Source organism: Podarcis erhardii, assembly GCF_964252035.2.
Source record: "Podarcis erhardii genome assembly, chromosome: 6".
In the NCBI taxonomy this organism is placed as follows: Eukaryota; Metazoa; Chordata; class Lepidosauria; order Squamata; family Lacertidae; genus Podarcis; species Podarcis erhardii.
The window spans coordinates 64,015,117-64,041,067 of record NC_138510.1 but is presented as its reverse complement, the minus strand read 5'-3'; the positions used below and the strand labels follow the sequence as shown (position 1 = coordinate 64,041,067).

At 42.9% G+C, this 25,951-nt stretch overlaps 1 protein-coding gene across 2 annotated transcripts in view; it reads left to right on the top strand.

Moving 5' to 3' along the window:
- The first annotated feature begins 800 nt into the window (after window positions 1-800).
- GNG12 (G protein subunit gamma 12) overlaps window positions 801-25,951 on the top strand; it is a 37,107-nt gene continuing 11,956 nt past the window's right edge. The window contains exons 1-2 of one of the 2 annotated variants that reach the window (XM_081867283.1): window positions 864-1,243; window positions 15,512-15,625. The gene's annotated coding sequence lies outside the window, so the exon portion shown is untranslated. Of the gene's footprint in view, window positions 1,244-15,511; window positions 15,626-25,951 lie in introns of both variants that reach the window. The other variant, XM_081867284.1, reaches the window with a different exon arrangement.

Below are 25,951 nucleotides of genomic sequence, written 5' to 3'. Positions count from 1 at the left end.
GGTGCAAAACGTTATTTTATTTTTATAATTGTTAATTTATTAATTGCCTTATACACAATTGTCTCAAGGCAATTTTACGCATGTGAAATCCAGCACATGCTCAGCCCAACAATTTCTTTTCAATACCAGAATGGAGCTCACACAGCTCCTTACACAAACATTGCCTCCTAGTTTTACCCCAAATTTGAGAATGAACGCAGGAGAGGCCTGTGTTCCGCCTTGACAGGAGAAGCCTGCTTGAGAGAAGGTATCATATGACATCTTCAAATACTGTATCTATCACATGGAAGATGGGAGCATGCTTGGTTTCTTCTGCTCCTGAGGGTAGGACCCAAACCAACTCAAGTTACAAGAAAGGAGATTCCAACTAACTTTTTGACAGCAAGAGCTGTTCCACAGTGGGATGGGCTCCCTCAGACTCGAAGGGTTTTAAAGCAGAGGTTGGATGGCAGCCCCTGTTTAGGGGAGCTTTTAATGATGATTTATTGTGTTTTCAAAATTTTGTTGGGAGCCGCCCAGAGAGGCTTTGGCAACCCAGTCTGAGGGGCGGCATACAAATGATAAGTGTGTTGTTGTTGTTGTTGTTGTTGTTGTTGTTGTTGTTGTTGTTGTTGTTGTTGTTGTCGTCGTCGTCGTCGTCGTCGTCGTCGTCGTCGTCATCTGCCATGGATGCTTTAGTTGAGATTCCCGCGCTGCAGAGGGTTGGACTAGATGACCCTTCCAAGTCTACAATTCTGAGGGAGGGAGAACGACCAGCAGCCACTTCCCGCCCGCCCTTGGCGGTGGCCACGGGCGCAATCCTGTTCCTGCCTTAAAACGAAACTCTGCAGAGGTGCTTTAGGGCCGCGGGGTAACTCAGGGCTCCCGCCGCTCCCCAACCCCGCCGCGGACCCTGCCCGGGAGAGAGGCTTCCTGCTGCCTCCGAGGAGCCGAGCAAGGGAGGAAGGAAGGAGAGGGCGCTTCTTCCCGCCCCCGGATCCGCTCCCCGCTGGCAGAGGCGCTGCTGGGCGGACGAGAGCAGCGCGCAGTCCTGGCCCAGGAAGGAGCCTCGTCCCTTCCCCGCCCGGGGCCAGGCGGAGCCAGCAGCGGAGGCAGCAGCAGCAGCAGCAGCAGGAGGAGGAGGAGCAGCGGGTGAGAGGTCGGCCAGCTCCGGTCGCCCATAGAGACGGCGGAGTCCCGAGTTGCGAGGGCGGCGGCGGCGGCGGCGGCGGCCGGAGAAGGGGCTGAGGCGGCGAGGCGCACGGTAAGGAGGGCGGGCGCGGCGCGGAGTCGCCGCCGCCGGAGGGAGCGGGAGCGAGGGAGGAGGGCCTCCCCGGGCCACAGGCAGCGCTGCTCTTTCCTGCTTCTTTCTCCGCCCGGGCGCTGTCCCCGCCTCCCGCCATTGCAGCCGCCGGGCCGAGGACTGCCCCCTCCGCGGCCGCCCGCGGCCTTTCCTCGGCCGCCCGAGGCGCGCAGACCCGTCGTCGTGGGGAGCGGGAGAGCCTTCGGCTTGCTGCCGCCCCCCGCCGCCTCTTCCTGGCCGCGGTGCGGGGCGCTGAGCGAGGCGGGGCGGCCGCGCGCGGGCGCCTCCCGGGCTTGCTAGGCCACTGTTTCCACGCCACCAGCGCCGGGTCGTGGAGAGAGGGTGGGTCGGCTCCTTTTGCTCGAAACGAGGTGTGCTAGGGAGTCCGCACCCGGAGGGTGGCTCTTGTCCCGTGTTAGAGAACATGGAGGAGATTCTGTGTATGTGTGAACGTCGGAAGAGTTTTCGGGCTGAAGGTCCGTCTTGTTTCCAAAGTGGCTTCTTTCCAGAATGGCTAGCCAGATGTTTCTGGGAAGCCCCCAAGCAAGGACCAGAGTGCTAATCTAGTAACTTGCCTATAGATTCTGGTTGATTCTACCACCACCACCACAATATTGATAAAGAATTGCATCAACATACCTATCATAACAGTAAAACTTGTTTCAGGACCTAAACCTGGAGCTTCCATTTAGCTATTATGACTACTGTTGAACTGCCTATGGTGCATTTCTAGAATCCCCATTTAAAACCATCTTGAGTTATCGGCTGTTGCCACATCTTGTTGGCTCTGATGGGAAGAAGCAGGACTATTGTGAGGTTGCTACATGAGGTCTCTTGGGTTGCTGGATGGGTCTGTCTTCCAGAATTGCACAGAGGCCAAAGTAGATACAATGGACAGGTATAGACTAGTCCAGCCTTCTCCAACCTGGTGCCTTCCAGATGTTTTGGACTACAACTCCCATCAGCTGGAATAGAGTACCAGCAAAACATTGTTGAGTTCTCACATCATGTGCATTATCTGCTTTCATTGCTGAGTTTCAGTTACCAATGAGACCTCATAGTAGGGTCAGAAACAGTATCAGGGCCTCAGACAGCAGGCAAGCACTGCAGACAAGGCTGCTATCCTATTATGCTGCAGATCGGCCTTTGCTTGATGATGGATATTCGGCACTGATATATATTTATTGGCTAGAAGATAATGTGGCTGGCTGTAATGTTTAATAAAATGGGGGTTACCTACATAACTATACTGCATCGCTGGTGCTCCTTGCCAACCATTATGGCTTAATGATGCTAATTATTCCCTTTTAGTTCTGTGGCTTCCTTAGTACAGTGTGACTGCTCCTGGTTTCCAGTGTGTCCAAAAGACAATGAATGGTGCTGGCCTGCAACACTCCCAGCTCATTTTTGCTGATGGTTGGTGCTGAGCTACATTGTGGAGAAAGGGTCACTAAAGCAGGGGGCCCTCCAAGATGTTGGACTCCAGTTCCCATCAGCCCCAGCCGGCATGGGCAGTGGTCAAAGATGATGGTAGCTGTCACCCAATAACATCTGGAAGGCCAGCGGATCCCCACCAAAGACGCATAGTCAGTATTTACCTAGTGGTGTTTGAACTCTGCATTTCCGTAAGAAACACGCCATTCTTCTGTTGGGAGTTTCAGAAGGGTAGAATTTGTAAATGAAAGCAAGAAATTAATGCACAGTTTTGCAGAAGTGGCTCACCCTGTGGGGCAGAGCTGCTGGGCTTTCCAGCATGTGGGTCGCTGTTGCTTACCAAGAGGGGCTGGGGGAGGGGAGGACAAGGTGGCAAAGAGTTTGGTGTGCCATGCCTGCCTCCCTCCCAGTAAGCAACAGCATCCAGCTTGCAGGGAAGCTAGTGCAGCAGTTCTGCCCCACCCAGTGAGCCACCTCTGCTTCCGTGGAAATAAAATACAAGGAAAACAAAGCAAGCTATGGGGTCTGTGGTGAGGTTTTCCGTATTCTCCTGATCCTTGAAGCTGCTTGTGTTTAGTTTCTACCAAACTCCCATGCTTTTATGAAGGAGAACCTGATAAAACTGCTCCCATAAGTCATATTGATGCTGTTGCAAGCAAAAGGAAAAGAGTGATAGTTGTTCTAGCCTGAACTTAGTGTAACTCTTGACTGTGAGCTGCTAGAACAATAATAAGCACCATATAGCTGGTGTCTGCTGGATATTAAGTGCACTTTTCTCTCGAAGGAAACAGCAATGAAAGGGAAGCATCCACAAAATGTTGGCTTGGCTTACTACCCAGCCGTACTCCATAGTTGCCACTGACTCTCTCCATCCCCTTAGCCTTCTGCATCTGCTAGAGAGCTTGGGAAAGGAAGGGGGCATATCATATCACACTGGGAGTGGGCTTTAATCTTTCATGCACAGTATGCTTCTGTTCAGTGCAATTTAAAAGAAACACCCCTTCCTGACTGTAGTGTGTGTTGTCGCGGGGGAGGTGGGAGTGTCTCTTAACTCTCCCCACAAGCACTGCACAGTGCGAAGGCCCCCTTCTTCCCTCTCAAGGTGAGAGGCAGGAGAGGGTTTCTCAGGTTACACTGAGTAGGGGCCCTTTACCCAGCAAGCTGCAGCGCAGGTGGATTTATGGACGCCTACTGATCGGAAAGCCTAGTCACAAGAAAAATCTCACAGCGAGAACATCAGGGAGTTTATTTAACAAGTTCCGTCATGTTTAATGATAGTCTTGCTTGCTATGGAGGTGAAACATAAAGCTTACTGGATAGTGAAACCTTGCAGAGTGGGATTAAACTTTGCTTCTTCTTACACTTTAGCTGCTTCAGACCCAACATTTTTAATGCCAGAATCTTCCATTTTGTACACATTTGCTTCGTATACTTGTAATCTTCAACTCATCTTTACCTCTTTCCGCCTGAAAACATCCCCCTTTCTCTCAGGCTGGGGGAACCCTTTTCAGCCTAAGGGTCACATTTCCTCATGGGCACCGGGGCTCACCTGCTAGCTGTGGGCAGGATCAGAGACAAAGAAAAGTGAGCAGAGCAATAGGTGTGACTCTTACAGTAACCTGTATTTTTAGCTATAAACCCCCCTAAGGTTTTTGCATAAACACTCCACATGCATTGTTTTTGTTCATTATTTTGTTATGTATATTTTATACTGTAAATCGCCCTGTAAACCTGAGATGACGGGCGGTATAGAATTTTAATAAATATTAATAATAATATTTTTTCGATCCTACAGTCAAGGAAGAGGCAGAGTCACAGTTCAAGGACACATTCAGTTGGCAGAAGCACTTGAGGAGAGTGCAGAACAGGGATGTTAAGAAGCAGGGTCCTGGGATAGGGGGCATGGACTGGGAATAGTTTTGAAGCTGCAATGTGGTTCTCCCCACTCAGGCCTGAGGTTCCCAATTGCTACTTAAAGCTGCAGCTTTTATATTTTTATTAACTGTTGTTAAAGCTCCAGAAACGGAAAGATTTATGCAAGTACCAAATGAAGTTTGCCTCGGTTTTGGATAGCAAACTTTGTGCCCTTAAACATGGTGAGATTCCAAATAAATGCCTGTCTCCTCTAGATAATAATGTTAAAATCATAACAAATGATTCACAAAATAGAGAGCAAGTTCTCCAGAACTCTTTATCAGGCTAGTTCTTAAGCAAAGCAGAAGGGGAGGGGGGTGAAATGAAACAAAACAGTACAAAAACGTAGGGAGCTGTTGTAGCCGTGAAGTCTGTGTCTCTTCCAAGATGGAGATTGCAGAATAAATTGCTGTCTGCTAGGTGCTGCAAATATTGGGTTACGTCTAGGGTTCTGTGATAAAGAAGCAATGGGTGATCCCCGTTTCTGAAAACATAAATCCTGTCAGTTATCCAGAACTGTATTGTGTCTTAAGCAACACGCGCAAGTTCTTGTTTAGGAACAGAGTTAAATATGTTCCAAATAGAGGAAGATCCATAGCACAGTGGCAGTGCACATGTTTTTTATTTTCCATCAAGGCCATCAAGGCAGCTGACAAGATAACTCAGTAAAAGAATAGAGCTGAAATTAAAGAAGACCACAGCGTGCGGGGGGGGGGGGGATCAGGAGTGGTTATATACAACATTTGTCCCAATATCCCACCCAAAACAGCCTTTTACTTTTCTAAAGTTTAGTTACAGTATATTATCAAGCAGTCATTGTATTTGAAAACAAACTGCAAAATATATAATAACTAAATCTTTGAATAGAGCAAATTAAACAAACCAAAGGAGTATGGTCTATTGGGAAATTGTACTTAAAGCCATAAAATAGGCACATATTACAAATTCAATAATAATAAATAACCAAATCAGTTGCCCTACCATGTCAAGGGAAATTCATCACAATACTTAGCTTACATTTGTTCATAAGCAGGCTGAGTCTCAGATGAGTCAGAGCAAATCCTCTGATGTTAATCTGAGATCCGGGGTAAACTCTTAAGGTAGGTGTCCTAAAGATACGTCAGCTCAGTGCAGAAAATCAGCACCCAGAGACATTTTTCTGAATGTTTCACTACAGATTTATAAACCACTTCAAATCTAGAACCCATGTACAATAAAATAAATGAGATTTGAAAATTATACAGTCCCTAAAAACAATAACACAGTTTCTACAATTATGCAGTTAATATTTCAATAAATGTCTGGCTTCAGTTCCGGGAAATTACAGATATCAAAGTTGTTATATGCTGTCCACGATGAGCCCCAGTTTATACTGTGACCACTGTGTTTTGAATCCATTGTACTTCATGAAAATTCTGCAAATGGCAGCTCCACATAAAAGTGTGTTATTGTACCCTAATCTGGATGATACTAAGACACGAATGGCAGTGGCCAGGTCTGTTTTATTCAGGAAAAGCTATGGCTGTTGTGCCCATCTGGGCAGAGCATTCCAGCCCCTACCCCACCCCGCAATTCTGGGCTGTGGGGTGTTTGGAATGAGTAGAGGTGCCCCTCCTTTACTCAGCACACCCAGGGACAGTGTCAGATTCAGGAGCAACCGCAAACTACGTACCTGGTTTTAAAGAGAGTGTGCCATTCCTAGGCTCTGGTTTAAAGCAAAGCTGTACTCTGAGAAAATCTGTTGAAATAATGGACTAAAATTAGTCGTGACTAATTTAAGTCTGTTTATTTCAGTGGGAACAAAACAAATTCCTTCCAGTAGCACCTTAAAGACCAACTAAGTCAGTTCTTGGTATGAGCTTTCGTGTGCATGCACACTTCTTCAGATACACTGAAACAGAAGTTTCCAGACCCTTCTATATAGTGAGAAGGTGGGGAGGGGTATTACTCAGAAGGGTGGTGGGAATGGGTGATTGGCAGATAGCTGTGATGAGCCTGTTGACGACTCTTAACGACTGCAATAGGTCTTACAGGAAAAAGCAAGGGGTGAAAAGGTGAAAAATGGCTTTGTCATGTATAATGAGATAAGAATCCAAGGTCTTTGTTCAGACCAGGTTTCTCCATGGTTTTAAGTTTGGTGATAAGTTGTAATTCAGCAGCTTCTCTTTCCAGTCTATTTCTGAAATTCCTTTGTAGTAAAACAGCTACTTTGAGATCTTGTATAGAATGTCCTGGGAGATTGAAGTGTTCTCCTACTGGTTTCTCTGTCTTGTGATTCCTGATGTCCGATTTATGTCCGTTTATTCTTTGGCGTAAGGTCTGGCCTGTTTGTCCAATATAGAGAGCTGAAGGACACTGTTGGCATTTTATGGCATACACAATGTTAGACGATGAGCAATTAAATAGTCCCTAGATGGTATGTGTGATGTTGTTGGGGCCAGTAATGGTGTTGTCCGGGTGTATGTGGCAGCAAAGTTGGCATCTGGGTTTATTATTCAGTGGGATTATTCTGAGTGTAACTTGGGGAGCTGCTGCTCGCTGGGGTACATAAACCCAGGCTAGGTGGGCTAATGATCAGATTCCGCATAATTGGTGTAAATCTCTGGAAGGCTTTTTTTATATATAGGAACTTGTGATTCACAGTAGGAACATGAATAATAATAGTTCCTGTGGGTTGAGTGGGTGGAGAACAGAAGGGGAGAATTTGTTGAATTGGAGATTATTCTGTCGAAAATTACCATTGTTACATGATGACTTTCGTAAAGCAATGGTTGAGTTGTTATCAGTGTTCTTGTTTGGATAAAAATAGCTTCTTAGGTTTGTGAAAATATTTACAAAATAGTTTAGTTATGGGTGGCAAACCAGTGTTGCTCATTATCAACACTGCTCTTTAATACTTCTGCAACCACATTCTTTACAGCATTAGGGACCTATTCTTCGTGTCTGTGAAGTAATTGCCTAGTTGTTTTTGTACACGATTCAAACATCTTCGCTCATGTCAGCACTGGGAGAAAGCAATTTTTGTCTTATCTAATGTGTCTGATGTGGTAATTAGGGCTATGTTGGCTGTTTCATTACAGTCCAATCCTGTGCATGTTTACTCAGAAGTAAGTCCCAGTGAGGCTTACTTCCGGGAAAGTGTTTAGACTTGCTGTCTGAAAACTTAGTCCTCATGCTAAGTTTTGCTCTATTGTGATAACTAATTATACACTCAATTTATTTCCCAAGCCTATTATTGCTTGCCTGTTCTAGACAAACTCTTGCTTACACATAAACTGGTATGCAGTTCAGTATCTGTGGCCATGGGACACAATAGTACTTAATAGTATGAAGGACAGGGCTATTGAACAATTTTCAGTGCTCATCCTACTTGAAGCTTACTACAATTAGTTTCCATGTTGGGAGGCTGGGAGTGGTGGTGGAGCATCCATGGAAATACACGCCGCACAAAAGCAGCTGTCTTCAGCTTAACATGGGGCTTCTGTGTACTAAAGTTTGTCCTGTGTTCTTGAAAATTGTGGAATCAGACAGTTATTCATTTATGTTGCCCCTATTGCTTGAGAACATCAGTAGCATTTTTGTCTGACTTCCAGACAGCAAAAAATAATTACAGCTCAATAAAATGTATTATAGTGAAGGGAAGCATTTGAAGATAGCCCACCACCCAAGAATTTTAATTTTATTTGTCACATGGGTATTCTTCAGTTCCTCCAAAGGTAACATACTTGGGATCAAGCTGTTTATATTTGCCCAACAACCCTGTGAAGTACAGTTGGGGAGAAGCAATAACTGGATCAGGCTGTCCATTGCATTTTGTGGTTAAACATGGATTTGAATCCTGGTTTTCATCTTAAATCCAGCACTCCTTAAATGCCACATCACAGATCTTCACGCCATGCTGTACTTAGGTTTCGAGATAAAGAGGCGCATCTCCAAGCTGAAAAATCCGTAACTGAGACTAGTAAAACTGCCATATATTGTGCTAGCACCCAGAAGGCAGTGCTTGTTTTGGGATTTCAACTTTGGGTGCCACCATTACTGAGGAACATGCTCTTCTGCTTTTATGTTCCCACCTTCTAAAGGTCTCATTATGCTTCACCTGTAGAATTTCATTATGTCTCTGGGACATGAAACTATGCAAGAGCCTCTTCTCTGGAAAAGCCTTGTAGATGTTGATCTGAACACGATACAGCTGCCTTGATGTGATGCTTACATGAGGATTATGTACCGGGAAGTCTTGTCCCAAGTGTTTAAATTTCAGCTGGGGTTCTGTACAACAGAAATAGAACACGCCAGTGGCGTAGCGTGGGTTATCAGCACCCGGGGCAAGGCAAGTAATTTGCGCCCCCTAACCCATGGATTTGCGCCCCCTAACCCGTGGATTTGCGCCCCCTAACCCGTGGATTTCCCTAACCCCCAGATGTTGCGCCCGGTGCGGCCGGCCCCCCCTGCACCCCCCACGCTACGCCACTGGAACACGCAATATTTTTTTGATTTGTGCCTACTTTAATCAGATTCCTTTTTGGCAGTTTAAGAGTACTACAATTTGTTTGCCACATCTTACTTTCACTTTTAGCCATATAAAAGCAAGTAGTTTCAGTTGCTCTTTTTTCCTCGTTCCTGTTCTTGTTGTGTTAGCGATTTAGGCACTGGTAAAAGTTTATGCTTTCAGTGTAAGTCTGGAAGAAGCAAGTATCGTTTTGATCTTGTGTTAGCAGTCAGAAAATAAACAAGTGGCTAATATGTTGGCTAAACATTGTATTCCAAGGCTCAAAAGACAGGTAGAGTCAGTTCATGTGCTTAACTGTTCTCCCATTTCATGATGCACCCTTGCTAAACCAGAGTTGCAACAAAAAAAGACCCTGCATAATCTTGCATTCCTAATTGGTAGTAATCTGTGAATGTTTTTGTATCCAAACAGATACATATTGTGCCTATAACTTCCTTTTCCTTTGATCCCATTCCACCTCACCTGGAGGAATAATAGGGTGCATTGTATGTAGGCAAATAAACTAAATGAGCCACTGACATACTTGGATGTAGAAATATCCAGGCTCAGAGCCATGCGTAGTCATTAAGGTTCCTTTGTGTTCTTGGTCAAGTTACTTAAAGTTCAGATATGCAGAAAAATAGTTGTAAGTTGGGGAAAGACAGGCTTGAATGTATACAGCAAAGTTCATGTATCAGGGTGCAGATCAGTCTAAACCCATTATCCCTAATAAGGTAAAAGGTAAAGGACCCCTGGACGGTTAAGTCCAGTCAAAGGCGACTAAGGGGTGCGGTGCTCATCTCGGTTTTCAGGCCGAGGGAGCCATTGTTTGCCCACAGTCAGCTTTCTGGGTCATGTGGCCAGCATGACTAAACTGCTACTGGTGCGCGGAGGACCGTGATGAGTGCCAGAGCACACGGAAACACCATTTACCTTCCCGCCGCAGTGGTACCTATTTTTCTTTTACCTTTACCTTTTTACCTTACCTATTTATCTACTTGCACTGGTATGCTTTCAAACTGCTATGTTGGCAGAACCTGTGACAGAGCAATGGGAGCTCACCCTGTTTTGCAGATTCGAACTGCCAGCCTTCCAGTCAGCAAGCCCAGGGGGCTCAGTGGTTTAGACCACAGTGCCACCCGCATATCCCTAATACAGTATACTAACTTTGCACATGCAGATCTTTTTATGTTATTAATTTAGAAGGACTGCATTGTGGGTTTTGTTTTTTTTAGGAGATGCTTGTTTGAATCGGTTCCAGGTCTGTGTTTGAAATTCGTGGGAATACTGGAAAATCAAAAGAAGTGTTTGCATGAATATTGATGATAGCATCTTGAACTGTACAGTATTAAATAATTGCTTCACATTCCTATATCCAGTAGATATTATTCAAAAGGTAAATGTGAGGCTTACATTTTTAACAGCATATTCCTAAGGAAATAATATATTCTGCATTTTAAAATCTAAATTGTATGAAACATTGATCATGTTTCTGTAGGAATAAATCAACCATTGGCAGTGAGATGCATTAGCTGATCTCTTATTAGTCTATTCTAGTATATCATATAAATGTATTTGTCCTCATTAGTCTACAAAATGACTTGAGTACCATTGTTCATGAGAGGGAGCTGTTTTCCTATCCCATTTCTGCCCCAATTTAAGTTAATTACATACCACTTTTCTGCTGCAATAGCCTTTTGACCTTAACCATATTCTTTTTAGTAATGGCATGGGAACACAAACACTTTTGGGTTTTTAAAGCTTGTATACTTTCCTTCTACCTCTATTCCTTCAATGTGACTTCATGAGAATTATTTTTAATGCATTATAAGAGCATCTAAGGTTAACAACAATACATGTTTTCTTGCCCTTTGACATTTTTAAATGGATGCTGTCAGTCTGCCCAGGCCCAAAGGCTCTAGAACTTTAAAACACTTTAATGAGCAATAATACGCAAAGGTAGTCATGTTGGTCCTTAAGAGTTGGCCCCACATTGTTGGCCCTAGGCCTGTAAAAGATTTAGCCATCACTGTCTTAAGCAAAATGCAGAGGTTACTGGCATAGGCACAGAGCAGAAGTAAAGAGAAACTTGGCAGTTTTTAATTTAGCAAAATCAGGGATTACCTTTGGATGGTGTTCTAGGTACTAATTTTAATTTTCATATTAAAATAATTTTAATATGAACTTTGGATGGTTGTCAAGTGCACCACCCAAAATTAATCCCTTACTTTGGTAAATGAAAGACTCTCATGTTTCTCTTTATTTCTGTTGTCTGTGTAGATCAGGAACTAGTGTGTTTCATTTAAGTTTGAAATATCACAATGTACTTAAAATGAGTAGTTAAAATATAATTTGCCCTAACAGCATCCCAGTAATCAGCATCGTTTGTATGGTGTTCATCCTTGGTGTGTAACCTGATACCTGTAACCTGGTAACAGGAAGGGACTCAGCCTGCAGTCTCCATCATGAAGTCAACCTGACCTCATGGCTACAACATCAACCTAATTTTTTGTACTTAAAAAAATTATCCTCATTTCCCTTGCCCCCTGTTTTGTTGCTGTGTCTTGCTTGATTAAGAGTTCTAGAGAACTCTAAAGCTTGCCACTCTTGTGGACACTTTGGCTAGTCTCAATAATTGTATTGTAATGATTCTTCAACACCAATGTCCTTGGACTGGTCATGCTGTTTCGATGCCTGATTATTGTCTTTCAAAACAACTACTCTATTCCCAACTTAAGAAAGGAAAACCAAATACTGGAGGACAATAAAAGAGGTTTAAAGACACTCTCCAGGCAAATCTAAAAAAAATGCAATATAAGCACCGATAATAGGAAACACTGGCCTGCAAGTGCTCCAGTTGGAGAATAGCCTCTACAAAAGGCATTGTGGATTTTGAAGAAGCACGAATTCAGGATGAAAGGGAGAAACGAGCTAAGAGGAAGGCACATTTGGCAGATTCTCGCCGTGATCAACTCCCACCCAGAAACCTACGTTCCCCACTGTGGAAGGATGTGTGGATCCAGAATTGGCCTCCACTGTCATTTATGGACACACCACTAATACTGTGTACATGGAAGACAATCTTACTCAGCCAGAGAGAGAGAGAAGAGATTGTCCAACTAGATTTTGGAGATTAATGATCGAAGCATCCTCAAAAGTCGGATAGAATTAAGTTCAATTTAAAGTGCCAAAAAGCCTTTGATCCACAAAATAATTTGTTTTATGCCAGTACTGGTGACTAGTAACTTATTCTGGGAATATTCCCCACAGTAGGAGTTCCATTCATAAAAATGGCTGCACTTGCAGTAGGGCGAAGTAAATCAAGAAGTCTCCTCTGGTTTGGCAGTATTTGCTCCAAGTAAAGGAGAAATTACCAGTTTAATCCGAGTTGTGGGACTGTTAGCTCATCTACCACTTATAACAATTACAATTTTTAAGATCTATTTTAATGTTGCTGTATTTTCTTGCTCCCAGTCTGCTGTTTTTAGTTTTTTTTTAAATATCCCTTATTGTTTTAATTGTAAGACACCCTGCACATTGTGAAACTGAGTGACAGGATATAATATGCTTTCATTAAATAACTGGACAGTGGGAGATTCAGCCAATGCATCTAGTGTTTGGGTATTAGATGTATATTTAAATGATACTGAGGCTGTATTGTTTTTAACACTCGATTGGAAGCCGCCCAGTGGCTGGGGAAACTCAGCCAGATGGGCAGGGTATAAATAATAAATTATTATTACTATTACTACTACTACTACTACTACTACTATTACTATTATTATTAATCTTCGGGGGGTGGGATGTATGAAACTGCCTCCTACTGAGTCAGACCACTGGTCCATCTAGCCCAGGGGTCGGCAACCTTTTTCAGCTGTAGGCCAGTCCACCATCCCTCAGACCATGTGGTGGGCCGGGCTATATTTTTGGGGGGGAAATGAACGAATTCCTCTGCCCCACAAATAACCCAGAGATGCAGTTGAAATAAAAGGACACATTCTACTCATGTAAAAACACGCTGATTCCCGTACTGTCTGCGGGCTGGATTGAGAAGGCGATTGGGCCGCATCTGGCCCCTGGGCCTTAGGTTGCCTACCCCTGATCTAGCCTGAATCTCTGACTGGTGAAGACTCCCCAGAGTACCAGACGGGAGTCTTTCCCAGTTCTGCTGCCTTAGATCATTTTAGCTGCTGTGCCCTGGGAGATTTTGCATATGAGGCACTCACTCCATCACTGAGCAATGGGCCCTCCTTCTCCATGTTTTTATTTAAAAATATAAATTCTGAATGCAAAATTCCAAAGCTTACATTAAAGGAATTTAAGTAGAATTGAGAAGAAAACAAGATGGAAGATAACCTGAGAAATCAGATTAATCAAAACCTGGACTTCAAAGATTATTGAGAATTTCATTCTTACATTGGTGGTGTATACTGCTTGTATATTAAGATTCATAGGCAGTTTATGACAGAGGGCATGGTGCCCTCCAGATGTTGAACTACAGCTCTTGTCAACCCTGATTGTTTGTCACTGATTATTTGCCAGAGCCCTGGATGCTGCATTTGACATGGGAATTGTGTTCGGCACCTGTTTGTAAGAGTGGCCTCCCATTCAGCAAGAAAACTGCATGGGTTTGGCGTCTAGCTTGATCCTGAGTGCCATGTTTTAGCCTACAGTATGTGGGTAAAACCTCAGTGCCTAGGACTTGCTGATCGTCAGGTCGGCGGTTCGAATCCCCACGGCGGGGTGCGCTCCCGTTGCTCAGTCCCAGCTCCTGCCAACCTAGCAGCTCGAAAGCACCCCCGGGTGCAAGTAGATAAATAGGGACCGCTTACTAGCGGGAAGGTAAACGGCGTTTCCGTGTGCTGTGCTGGCTTGCCAGATGCAGCTTGTCACGCTGGCCACATGACCCGGAAGTGTCTACGGACAGCGCTGGCCCCCGGCCTCTTAAGTGAGATGGGCGCACAACCCTAGAGTCAGACACGACTGGCCCGTACAGGCAGGGTACCTTTATCTTTTACCTATGTGCTGGGCTTTCAGTTTATCTTAAGTTAAACATACATCCTGGGACATATTAAACATCAGGAAGAAAAATCTCACATTTTCCAAACTTCATTGTTTCTGCTTTCTCATTCCCATGACTACCTTTATGATTTTTGAATACTTTTTCTTGTATACTTTATCTGTCTTGGTCAAAACAGTATCCATTAATTAACGAGACCTGCTCTAAACTATGGAAGTGGGGCTTTGGCTTTGCCAGGTGCTCTTGAGAGTAAACTAAATCCAGTGTTTCCTCTGAATCTTGTGGGTGGGTAGAAATCTGGGATCATCCACTCAGGTCCAAAATTAGAAGGGAGTCTGGGGCTCATCATACTTGCCAGAGACCATGTGACTTCTTCCCATGGTGAGTGTGGCTTGCAAAATTGTGGACCTTGGTTACTGCTTATGGTTAGTTCAGAGAAAGTTAAATCTTGAGCCCTGGATTTTGACAATATGCTAAGTCAGTTCCTGGCTTATCTCAGTAAAGCAGAGCAGCAAACTACGGTAACCAGGGAGGTGCAAAACAGCCACATTCTCCTTCCCAGGAGCCTGCAGGTTCTCACTAAATCATCATTTGGCTTATCGTAGTGTGTGAACCAGAACTCTTGGCTCCTGGTACAAAAGTGCTGCCTAGTCACTGGGTGTGCTGACATGCTGAAGCTGTGAGGATTTCTTGTAGCAGAAAGAGAAAAGAGTTAAGACTGCAGTTATTTCTAGGAAGATAAAAATTTGGGGGTCAGGAGAAGAGACATGGGATTTGGGATATTTTGAAACCGGGTGTGGGTTACAGAGATCATGTATAAAACTAATGAATGGAACACATCTTCATTATTCTGCTGCAGACACTTTCTTTTTGCCTATATATTTCTTAAACATTCTGTTCATTTGGAGTTAACTAAGGCTGCTTTTCTGATATTTGGCAGAATTCAGTGTCACACTCTTCCATTCGTTCTGCCTGCGCAAGCATTATAGCTTGCTAGATGCAGCAATGCCCCCTTCCCCTGTGTAATGTTATGGGTAATGTCCCAACCCTTCCAGAGTCAATTTTGGAGGGAAGGGGGGGAAAGCCCCATTGTGCATGCAGAAATCCTTGCACAGGGCTTCTGTTGACAGAACTGGTTAGCTGAATCCCATCCTTTGCTTTGTTTAACTTTGTGTTAGGATGGCAGTTCATAAACCCCCGTTTTTTAAAGCACCAGGTCTTTTCATCAGGTCATGTTTAGTGCTAATAATACTGGTAAATTTGTACATCCTAAAAAGTAATTTTATACCGTTGCAGTAGGAAAACACACTCTCTCCTTTCCAGATGCTACTGTCTTCTTTTCTCATCATTCCACTTCATATCTATTTTCCAGATTTTTCCAAAGGCCAAGTGCAAGATTTGTCGCAGAGCAAGAATTGGAAGGTAATCACCTGATTCCCAGTTGGTGCTTTAATAGCCAGACTGTTCCTGTCATTCACACTAGAAGGTAAATATTATACCACAGCAGAAACCTTATTATTGAATCCAGATGTTCCTTGTATCTTTATAGATAATTAACATTTTTTAAAAATTCAGAGATGAGGTTTATAGTGCCACCTGGAGGTTTAACAAGCAAATCTTCCACAGAAATATTAAGTGCAATTCTGCGATGAAATCTAAATTTGCCTTTAACTAATACCATACTAGCTTAGGGCTTGTCGAGCAGAAGGTCAGCGGTTCGAATCCCTGCAACGGGGTGAGCTCCTGTTGCTTGGTCCCTGCTTCTGCCAACCTAGCAGTTTGAAAGCATGTCAAAGTGCAAGTAGATAAATACGTACTGCTCCGGTGGGAAGGTAAACGGCGTTTCCGTGCACTGCTCTGGTTCGCCAGAAGCAGCTTAGTCATGCTGGCCACATGACCCGGAAGCTGTACGCCGGCTCCCTCAGCCAGTAAAGCGAGATGAGCGCCGCAACCCCAGAGTCGTCCACGACTGGACCTAACAGTCAGGGGTTCCTTTACCTTTACTTTGCACAGTACTACAAATAGGACTGTGTAGATGCATATGGAATATGTGCCCATACTCTCACCCCTCAACTAAAGTTTATATAACTTTTCACCTGTTTCGAAAGACAAAGAAAATGTTTTGTTGCTCAGTTTTCACTTTTCAACTGCAGAGAGGACAATAATATTTAATTCAGATAGTGCCTACTCCTGACAAGATTGATCCCATCGGGTGGTTGGGAGAAAGTAGAACTAGCAACTGGTCTTCAGCTGATGGCAATAAGTATTGAGTACCTTTGTGGAGGCTGCGTATCACACCAAAGCTGAGTGGTCAGACATCCTCCAGAACCTTGGACAATTCTTAGAGACCAAACAACTTGTTCTGATGGGTTTCTAGTTCCAGACAAGCACTTACATACTCGGTCTGTTATGTTCACTATGTAGCCTACAGTCAATCTCCTTCCTGAGGGGTGGAAAGCTTTTTAAAAGGGCAGTCTCTAATATTTTCATTCTGTGTGTGTTGGGAAGCAGGCATTGCAGCGAGTTACACTCTTGGTAGCAAGAGCTCCAGGGTATCAGGGGTTACTATCTCCACCAGGCCAAGCTCAGGAGGTGGTGTTGAGCCCCAGGGACATCACCCCTGCAACTTCTGTCATTGGACCTTCAGACATAGCTAGACCCTCTCACTGTGTGTCAGTGAAAGACCACAGAGCAGTTCCTTGAGCTTCTCTGCTTGTCCCCTGTTCTGCTGGCAATCTGCTCTGTGACTTCTGTTTGTTTGTTTTTTTAAAATAATATTTATTAGCTGTTTAAAGATTACAAAAGAAAAGAAAAAGCATTAAACATGACAATACCATACAATACAAAAACAAAACAAAAACACCACACAACCCAAACCCTAAAACATTGAATCAACCAAACAAAACAAAAACAATTAAAAACACATCCAATAATTTCAATATCATAACTTTCATTCACTTGTTTCAGCGACCTCCTCACACCTCCCTTTTTGTATTCCACTTCAATTAGCTGTTTCAGCAATTCCTTTCCATCTTCCTCTGTTTTCTGTCCTGTAATTTATCTTAACATATTCTAACCTTATTTTTCCCTTTAATACATTTACAATTTGTCTGTACCTAATTCCTTATAACATTTCTGCTAAAGCCATATAACTTCATTCCATCATTTTTCTAACATTCATTAATTTTACAATATTTCTGTAAATAATCTTTAAACTTTTTCCAGTCTTCTTCCACCGACTCTTCTCCCTGGTCTCGGATTCTGCCAGTTATTTCCGCCAGTTCCATATAGTCCATCAACTTCATCTGCCATTCTTCCCGGGTGGGTAAATCTTGTGTCTTCCAATACTTCACGATGAGTATTCTTGCTGCTGTTGTTGCATACATAAAGAAAGTTCTGTCCTTCTTTGGCACCAATTGGCCGACCATGCCCAGGAGAAAGGCCTCTGGTTTCTTCAGGAAGATATATTTGAATACCTTTTTCATTTCATTATAAATCATCTCCCAGAATGTCTTAATCCTTGGGCATGTCCACCAAAGGGGAAAGAATGTACCTTCAATCTCATTACATTTCCAACATTTATTATCGGGCAAATGGTAAATTTTTGCAAGCTTGACTGGTGTCATGTACCACCTATAAATCATTTTCATTAAATTCTCTCTTAGGGCATTACATGCCGTAAATTTCATACCTGTGGAATCTGCTCTGTGACTTCTGAATTAAGCCTGGGGGGGTTCCCCTCTCCCTTCAATAATTTACATTATGTTTATCCATCAAATAATTTATTAGCTGAGCTGTGCAGTAGATAAATACTGATTTTAAAATGTGTTTGACTTTTCCACCACACAATTTCAGCTCTGTTTTATTCTCATCTGTTCTAGTTTAATGTAAAATGGAATTACCGGTAGCTTTCTGTTCATTGTCAACTCTGCTGAGTTGGCTCTTCCATTTGTCCACTAGAGGTCAGTCCTCTGCTGATACTAAATCCACCATTAAACAGTTCTGCAACCAGCGTCCAAATGCAGAGGAAGATAGCTGCATAATCATACGTCAGAATAGTAGAGTACATAGATTTTGCCACTAAGACTCCTGAACAGGAATTATAATATTCTGATTAAAAACCTTTCCTGCAAAATATATATATATATATATATATATATATATATATATATATATATATATATATATATGTGTGTGTGTGTGTGTGTGTGTGTGTGTGAGAGAGAGAGAGAGAGAGAGAGAGAGGGGGGGGGGAATGTTTATTCATATAAAATATTACTTGATAATCCATCCTGTTTAACATTTCATCTGAAATGTGATCATTTGTCTGAAATCAGTGCTTATTGTTTTTATTCTGATGAAGATGATTATAGTTCATGAAAGATTTGTGGAGCTGGCATAGAATAATCTCGGGGCTGCCAGTCCCAAAAGTTTGAAAATCATAAGATAGCCTTTAGAAGAGGTTTTTTTGAGTCTGACTCAGATTTTTGTTATATTATGTACAGTGGTACCTTGGGTTACATACACTTCAGGTTACATACGCTTCAAGTTACAGACTCTGCTAACCCAGAAATAGTGCTTCAGGTTAAGAACTTTGCTTCAGGATAAGAGCAGAAATCGTGTGATGGAGGCACGGCAGCAGCAGGAGGCCCCATTAGCTAAAGTGGTGCTTCAGGTTAAGAACAGTTTCAGGTTAAGAACGGACCTCCGGAACGAATTAAGTATTTAACCCGAGGTATGACAGTATTTTAGTTTTCAACCTTTCTTGTATACATTAATTGCTTTTTCTACACCCCGATTATTTCATTAAATCTGGGCACTTTTCATGATTTTGGAATTTTTCAGTGTACAGCTAGAAATTTGATAGTTTTAAAAATAACTTGTCTGATATTCTTTGGCTACAACTGCTGTAAACAAAGCTTTCTCTTTTATAATCTACCCACAAAGGTTTGAGAACTAGTATAGAATATAACTACACATAGCTCCAGAGATGTTAGGTGCAATATTTATTTCAAAACATAGGAGACACAAATTATACCTTTAAGTGTACCAGCACACCTTGTTCTAGGAGTGTATGGGTTGTTGTTTTTTTTGCAGAATGCACAACCCAGAGTTTTTCTGCTTGGCCATTATAGTTTATCATGTTAAAGTCAAGAGTGTTTGTACAAATAACCAAACTAAAAAACTCTGGACTTTGTGCCCGTTGTTCTGGGAATAAGACAAAATGTTTCACAGTATTTCTTGACATCTTGAATAATTGAATGATCCCCACCAAGAAAAAAGAAGGGTGAGCTTTCGAAAGCTTATTAGTGTAATTACCTTTGACTCATATGTATAATAAGTATCATTCCTTGTTACGGAAAGGTCAGGTGCAATTGCATCGGATGGTTTGCTTTCTAGCCTGTATGTCCATTGGGGAACTACAGAATGCTTGATGCTGATTCATACTCCCTGTCCATGTAAAAGATTTGAGAATTTTTAAAATCCAACCTAAAAGAGAATTGGACAAATTCAGGTAGATTAAGGCCGTCAATGGCTCCTAGCCATGATGGATATGTTATACCAACAGTATATGCCTCTGAGTACCAGTGGCTGGGAATCACAACTGAAGAGGGTTAGACTCAGGTTCTGCTTGTGGGTTTATGGGCATCTAGTTGGCCACTGTGAGAACAGGATGCTGGATAGTATGGGCCTTTGGTCTGATCCAGCAGTGCTCTTATGTTCTTATGCTCTTACCCTTCAAGTGCAGAGAACCAGCTTTTTCTCAGGGCAGGCATTTCCCCAGTATTCTTCCTTTGACTAGTACTTCCCTTAGGGGATTTCAATGGAATAAACAAGATAGACTTATAACAAGTTTGTCAAGTTCCACAATTTACAGGCATTTCTGAAATCAACACATGGGAGTTTAATTTGTGTCGCTGGCCTTTCAGTATTGTGCCACATCAGTTTTATCTAATAATTATTTGATGAGACATGAGTCTCATTTAAGTTTAAAATGGCAAAATGTTATATGGAGCCTAACAGGGTTGGGGCTTGAACCTTTTGATTCAGGGTGGTATAGTCTAGCTCAGGGGTCAGCAACCTTTTTCAGCCGTGGGCCAGTCCACCATCCCTCAGACCTTGTAGGGGGCCGGACTATTTTTTTGGGGGGGGGGGGGGAAAGTGAACGAATTCCTATGCTCCACAAAAAACCCAGAGATGCATTTTAAATACAAGTACACATTCTACTCGTGTAAAAACACGCTGATTCCCGGACCGTCTGCGGGCCGGATTGAGAAGTCGATTGGGCTGCATTTGTCCCCTGGGCCTAGGCTGCTCATTGCCTACCCCTGGCCTAGCTGCTCATTGGACACAGTTTTCTAGAAGTTTTTACATAAGGGAGAGAGGCTGCTGGTCAACTGGCCAAATGTCCAGGGAATGAGAAGATTATACTCCGCAGAGAATTTTCCTGGAGTGCCTGTCTTTGTCCTGTGGCCTGAGCTCCTTAATCCTAGTCTCTCTGCATGCCATTTTTGGTATTCCAAAATTCAGTTTTAACCAGCTCATATAAAATCTGCCTGTTAATGTAGCTTTGCAACTAATAATAGAAGGAGCAGCCAGTCTCCTATTATCTGATAAAGCCCCTCGGCTTCCCTCTGTAGTGATAGCAACACTTAGAAGGGAGCCAGACCAGAGAAAACTACATATACAATCTGCCATAGTCTGGTGCAGTATTACAGTTTCGTCACTAAAGGGCATTTGTTCATTGCAAGCAGTGAGACAAGCAGCAAACTTTAAAAATCCTGGGATTTTGCAAAATGCATTTTTGATGAGGAGATGACATCCCGTGACGCGTGACACATTTTCTTCTATTAACCAACATTGTGTAGAATAAAAATTTTGAAACTTGAACTTTCCACCTAACACTAAATCATGGTTTGTGGATGACAAGACTAGGGAGTATGAACAGGAAATGGTTGCGAAAGCACTATGCAAATAGCAATGAACGAAACTTGTAACATGTAAAAAAAAGTTTCATGTAAAGATTGTCAGAAGGACCTTCAAAAGAGGACATTACCAGAACGGCTTTCACAAATACTTAGAAAGGAGTAGAATTTTTACTATTTCTAAGAGAAGGCAAATGTACACATCAAACCCGCTCCTTAAATAGAGTTTTTGGAAAGTAACTAAACTCAGAATCTCCTTACCTTTTACCTTTACCTTAATGTCTCGGAACACCTTAAGAATGAAAATATGGTAATAACAACAACTGCTAAAGCAGACTGAACTAGATTCCATTCCTTTCTGTTATTGTAAGCAGAACTGTTTACCCGATCCAGGAGTTTAGTAATAGCACTGCAGAGGTGTCTGCATTCATAACTGAAAGGCCACAAAATGCCACTGAAGGAATTAGTTTGCCTGCAGAACATTTATGGGGGGGAAAATGAGAGAACAAGAGTTTAGTTTAGACTAGAAAGCTTGTGTGGCTTGCCTTTCCCTCCCCCCCCCTTTTAAAAAACGCACTTTAAACTTACCCTGTATGCCAGTTTGTGAATAAGCTGTCTTTAATTGTACAGGGGAAATGATCTTTTCCCATTCTTACTTTATACAGTATCTGGAAAAGGTTGCTTCACTGTGAATTGGAGACCTAGACTAGTTTGTGATCAGTTATTGGAGTACCGTATTTTTCTCTCCATAGGGCGCACCGGACCATAGGGTGCACCTAGTTTTTAGGGGGGGAATAAGGGGGGGGGAATTATTCCCCTCCCCCGCCCCAAAGAGCAAAGAAGCCAAAGGCTTGCGGATAGCTGCCTGAAGCCCAGGGAGCGCAGTGGGAGTTGGCGCTGCGCTCCCCGGGCTGCAGGCTGCTATCCGCAAGTCTTCGGAGCCCAGGGGGAATTCCCGCCGCACTCCGAAGGCTTGCAGATAGCTGCCTGAAGCCTGGAGAGCGAGAGGGGTCGGTGCGCACCAACCCCTCTCGCTCTCCAGGCTTCAGCGAAAGCCTGCATTCGCTCCATAGGATGCACACACATTTCCCCTTCATTTTTGGAGGGGAAAAGGTACGTCCTATAGAGCGAAAAATATGGTATGTCTTGTCCTTCTGGTTAAAGGGAAATACAGTGGTACCTCGGTTTTCAAACATAATCCATTCCGGAAGACCTTTCAACTTCTGAAACGTTCGAAAATCGAAGCATTTACTTCCGGAAAACTCAATACGGAAGCTGCGTGGCACGTTCGACTTCTGAAAAGCATTCAAAAACCGAAGCAGTTACTTCCGAGTTTTTGGCATTCGAAAACGTTCAACTTGTGAGACATTCGAAAACCAACATACCACTGTAGTTAAAAGTTGATTTCAATGAAAAGGGGGTGAGGTGCAGAGAGAGAGAGAGATCATGGGCATGGCAAGATGGTTAGTATTTCATATTCAGTAAGCTTTTCATTAAAAAAAAAACACAGGCAGGAGTGAAATAAGGGAAGACAGGGATAATACATCTAGCAGAATTTTTCCTCTCTTGAAACATGATTTTTATAGACTTCAGGCTGCCTTTTTCCTCTTGGGGTCCAGCAACTCTGCTAAGTCCCACTCAGAGTAGAGTCACTGAAATAAATGAACGTAAGTTAGTTGTGATTATTAACTTCAGTGGGTCTACTCTGAGTAGGTCTAACATCAAATACTGCCAGAATACCAGAGTTTGGTCCAGATAGCCTTTTGAAGCTCAGAGCTTCACTGGAAATTGTTTCAAGAAACGTACAAATGCTTCAGAGATCTATGATAATGGATTGTGTAATGGATTCAGGGATCCATGGAATCGGAAGCTAAACTGTTATGGTGGCAGTTGCCCTTTGGGAACACAAATTAGTTTTGGGATTGTCTAGGACAAAATGGGCATGGGCACAATATTGGTATTCTTAATTGTAGGGTCCAGTTACATTTTAATTTGGCTTGAGCTCTGGTTAGTCATAGATCACGAGCTCAGTCTTCTATGAGCAATGAAGTATATAGTCCTTGCAAACAATAGACTGCAACTCTCTAAGGGTAAACAAATTAGTCATTAGTAAGACTCTGTAGCTGGCAATTAAACATGGAGAATATACAGTAACTAGCATAATAAACTTATTAGTGAAAGGTTTTGTTAAAGTAGAGCTCTTAAGTTCTTTTTTAAATATTGCGTGTATCCTTGGGGTGCATGAATTTAGGTACAATAAGTGGATACGCAGATGGTTTGAAATGCCAGCATTTAGTTGAGAAAATAGCAAACAACTACTATTAGACAGTACGGTGACAGCCACTGTGTTAGTCACACTCAGAGACCATTTAAATAAATGGACAAGTTTACTCTTGAGTATGACTCACATTGGCTGGCACCCTGTTCACTCACTTTGTTTTTGAAAAATCATTTAGCATTATGAGAATATCGCTGAGCATTGTAGCCTTATACTTAGGTGTATTCTTTATAAGTAGTTACAATGCCACGCTTCCTCCACCCCAGTAGCCAAAGGTATTGGTGCCATGAGAGCGCTGGGACTTCTGTGCTTCAGGCCTCCAAGCCCCATAAAGAGCTACATTTCCTTGAGGCAAAGCTCTACACTAGTTCTCCTCAAAGGAGGGGATTTGGGTTTATGAGGAGAGATGGGAGTGTGATAGTCTGCCGAGGACTCCTTTTTGCCACACCTTGGTTTGGGGGAACTGTTGGTCTGAAAAGAAGTGTGCAGCCCACATCGGATGGGATTTCAAATGCCGGTTCACATGTCACAGTTGAGAGGTCTTCCACTTTTTACCACATCCACCTTTTTGTGACTTCTTATTGCTAGATTGGCAGTTTTAAATTTGTTTTTTATGTAATTGCTTTTTATGATTTATTTTGTAAGCTGCTTTGAATTTTTTTCTTAGGAAAAGTGGGGTACACACTTCAAAAATAAATGGTTTGGCAGCTGGCCAATGAAGAACATCAGAACTGAGCCAATATATGTCTGGAATTTGATGTTAAAGTAGAAGAAGTTATATTTTAATCTACCAGTAAAGATAGTTAGCCATACTTTATGGTTTCCTTCAGTCCTCTGCATTCCACTCTTAGTGACAGCTGTTCAGTAGTCCAAATTCATTTGTAAAAGAATGTGAGCTGAGCCTGGCTATTGGGCTATTAACTTTTGCTCAAAGGTCGATTTGGAGCCAGGAAAGAGAAACTTGGAAGTAGTGCAGGGAGTATTAATGAAGCAGGAAAGGTTCACGGAAGTTTACAGCAAATGAATGCAGGCATTAAACAAAGATATTCATAAACTCCAAAGGTTCTATTCAAACCTTTAATTGTTTCATAACAGAATGAATGTGGCCCTTTTATTGAATAATACTTAAAAGTGGAAGAGAGATTTTTGTTTGAAATTGAGAGGTAGCTTGCAGATTACAAGTCCTGTAAACAAGACGCATCTGCCAGTTTATAACGGCTGCTTCACACTTCATGCAACAGTCATGACTTGTCGCAGCTACAATGGTGTTCTCTCAGTGTTTCCTCCAGTAAACACATGAAGGCTAGATGAACATCCCTAAAAGGTAAAGGATGCACACCAGGGAGCATCAGTTGACTATATCTCCAAGAAACGTGGAATTTTGTTTGAGCCCTCACCCCCCCCCCAAAAAAAAGTGTTTGTTACATAAAGTGTTGAACAGCATTTAATTCTTCTGAATTCAGTGTAGCAAGTGTGGGTGTGTATACACACATGTAACATATGCACACAAGTACAGTCGTACCTTGGAAGCTGAGCGCCTTGGCACTCGGAACGTTTTGGCTGCCGAATACCGCAAACCCAGAAGTTAGTTCCAGTTTGCAAACGTTCTTTTGGAACCTGAACGTCCAGTGCGGCTTCCTGCAGCCAATCGGAAGCCACGCCTTGGTTTCTGAACGTTTTGGAAGTCAAACGGACTTCCGGAACGGATTCCATTCGGCTTCCAAGGTACGACTGTAATGTATCTCCTCACAATCTCCACTTAGGAGTCCTTCCTGTAGCTTTTTTGTTTTTGCGCATGTTCTTCAAAAAGGATCATTTCTTGTGATTCCAAATGACTGGACAACATTGACAAAGGGATTGTGAATCAGGTAGGGCTTACAGCTAGTTGCAGCCATTTTCCTGTTGAGATGACCAGAGAAGCACCTGCATGCTTTTAGTACAAGAGAATTTACTGCAGCCTCCAGAGAGGTGCCTACCACAAGGTTTGCAAGTGACACTGTGGGATTGGTTTCATTTGCTGCAGCCTGATGGCATAGACAAAGTGTTTTCCTCTATGCGCCTAACCATGTGCTCCCTCAACCATTGCCCCTCTTGGCTTAATGTGGTGGCCCCTGCCATCTTTTTACAGTCTTTTTGGCACCTACTGAAGACCTTTCAACATGCTTTTAAAATGGAGGTTGTCATCCCAGTTGTTACCTGCATTAGATTATATATGTAAACAATGTGTGTGTGTCATTCAGTCACTTTGTGATGCTTCATGGGAAGCAATTCATAAATAAACGTAGCTTTATGTGGAACAGTACTGCAGTTTTTTGTTTAACTGCACCTGCCAAGATTCCTCATCTGCATGAGTTCGGGAACCCTGTCTTCCTTTGCAGCTGGATACTCTCTTTTCTGAACTTCCCTTTCTTTAGGTGTTTCATTTAGTGCACAGATGGGGAGGAAGGATGGCTTGTGAATTATAAGACAGAAGGGGAAAGTGGGAGTTCATGGACTTATTCTTGACTTCAGAGGTTTCCTGTGGAATAAAATGAGTCACTAAATCTCTTCTTTAACTGGGTGGTTCCTGTCTGCTTGCCAGAAACTTGGTCAAGGGATACTCACTGGG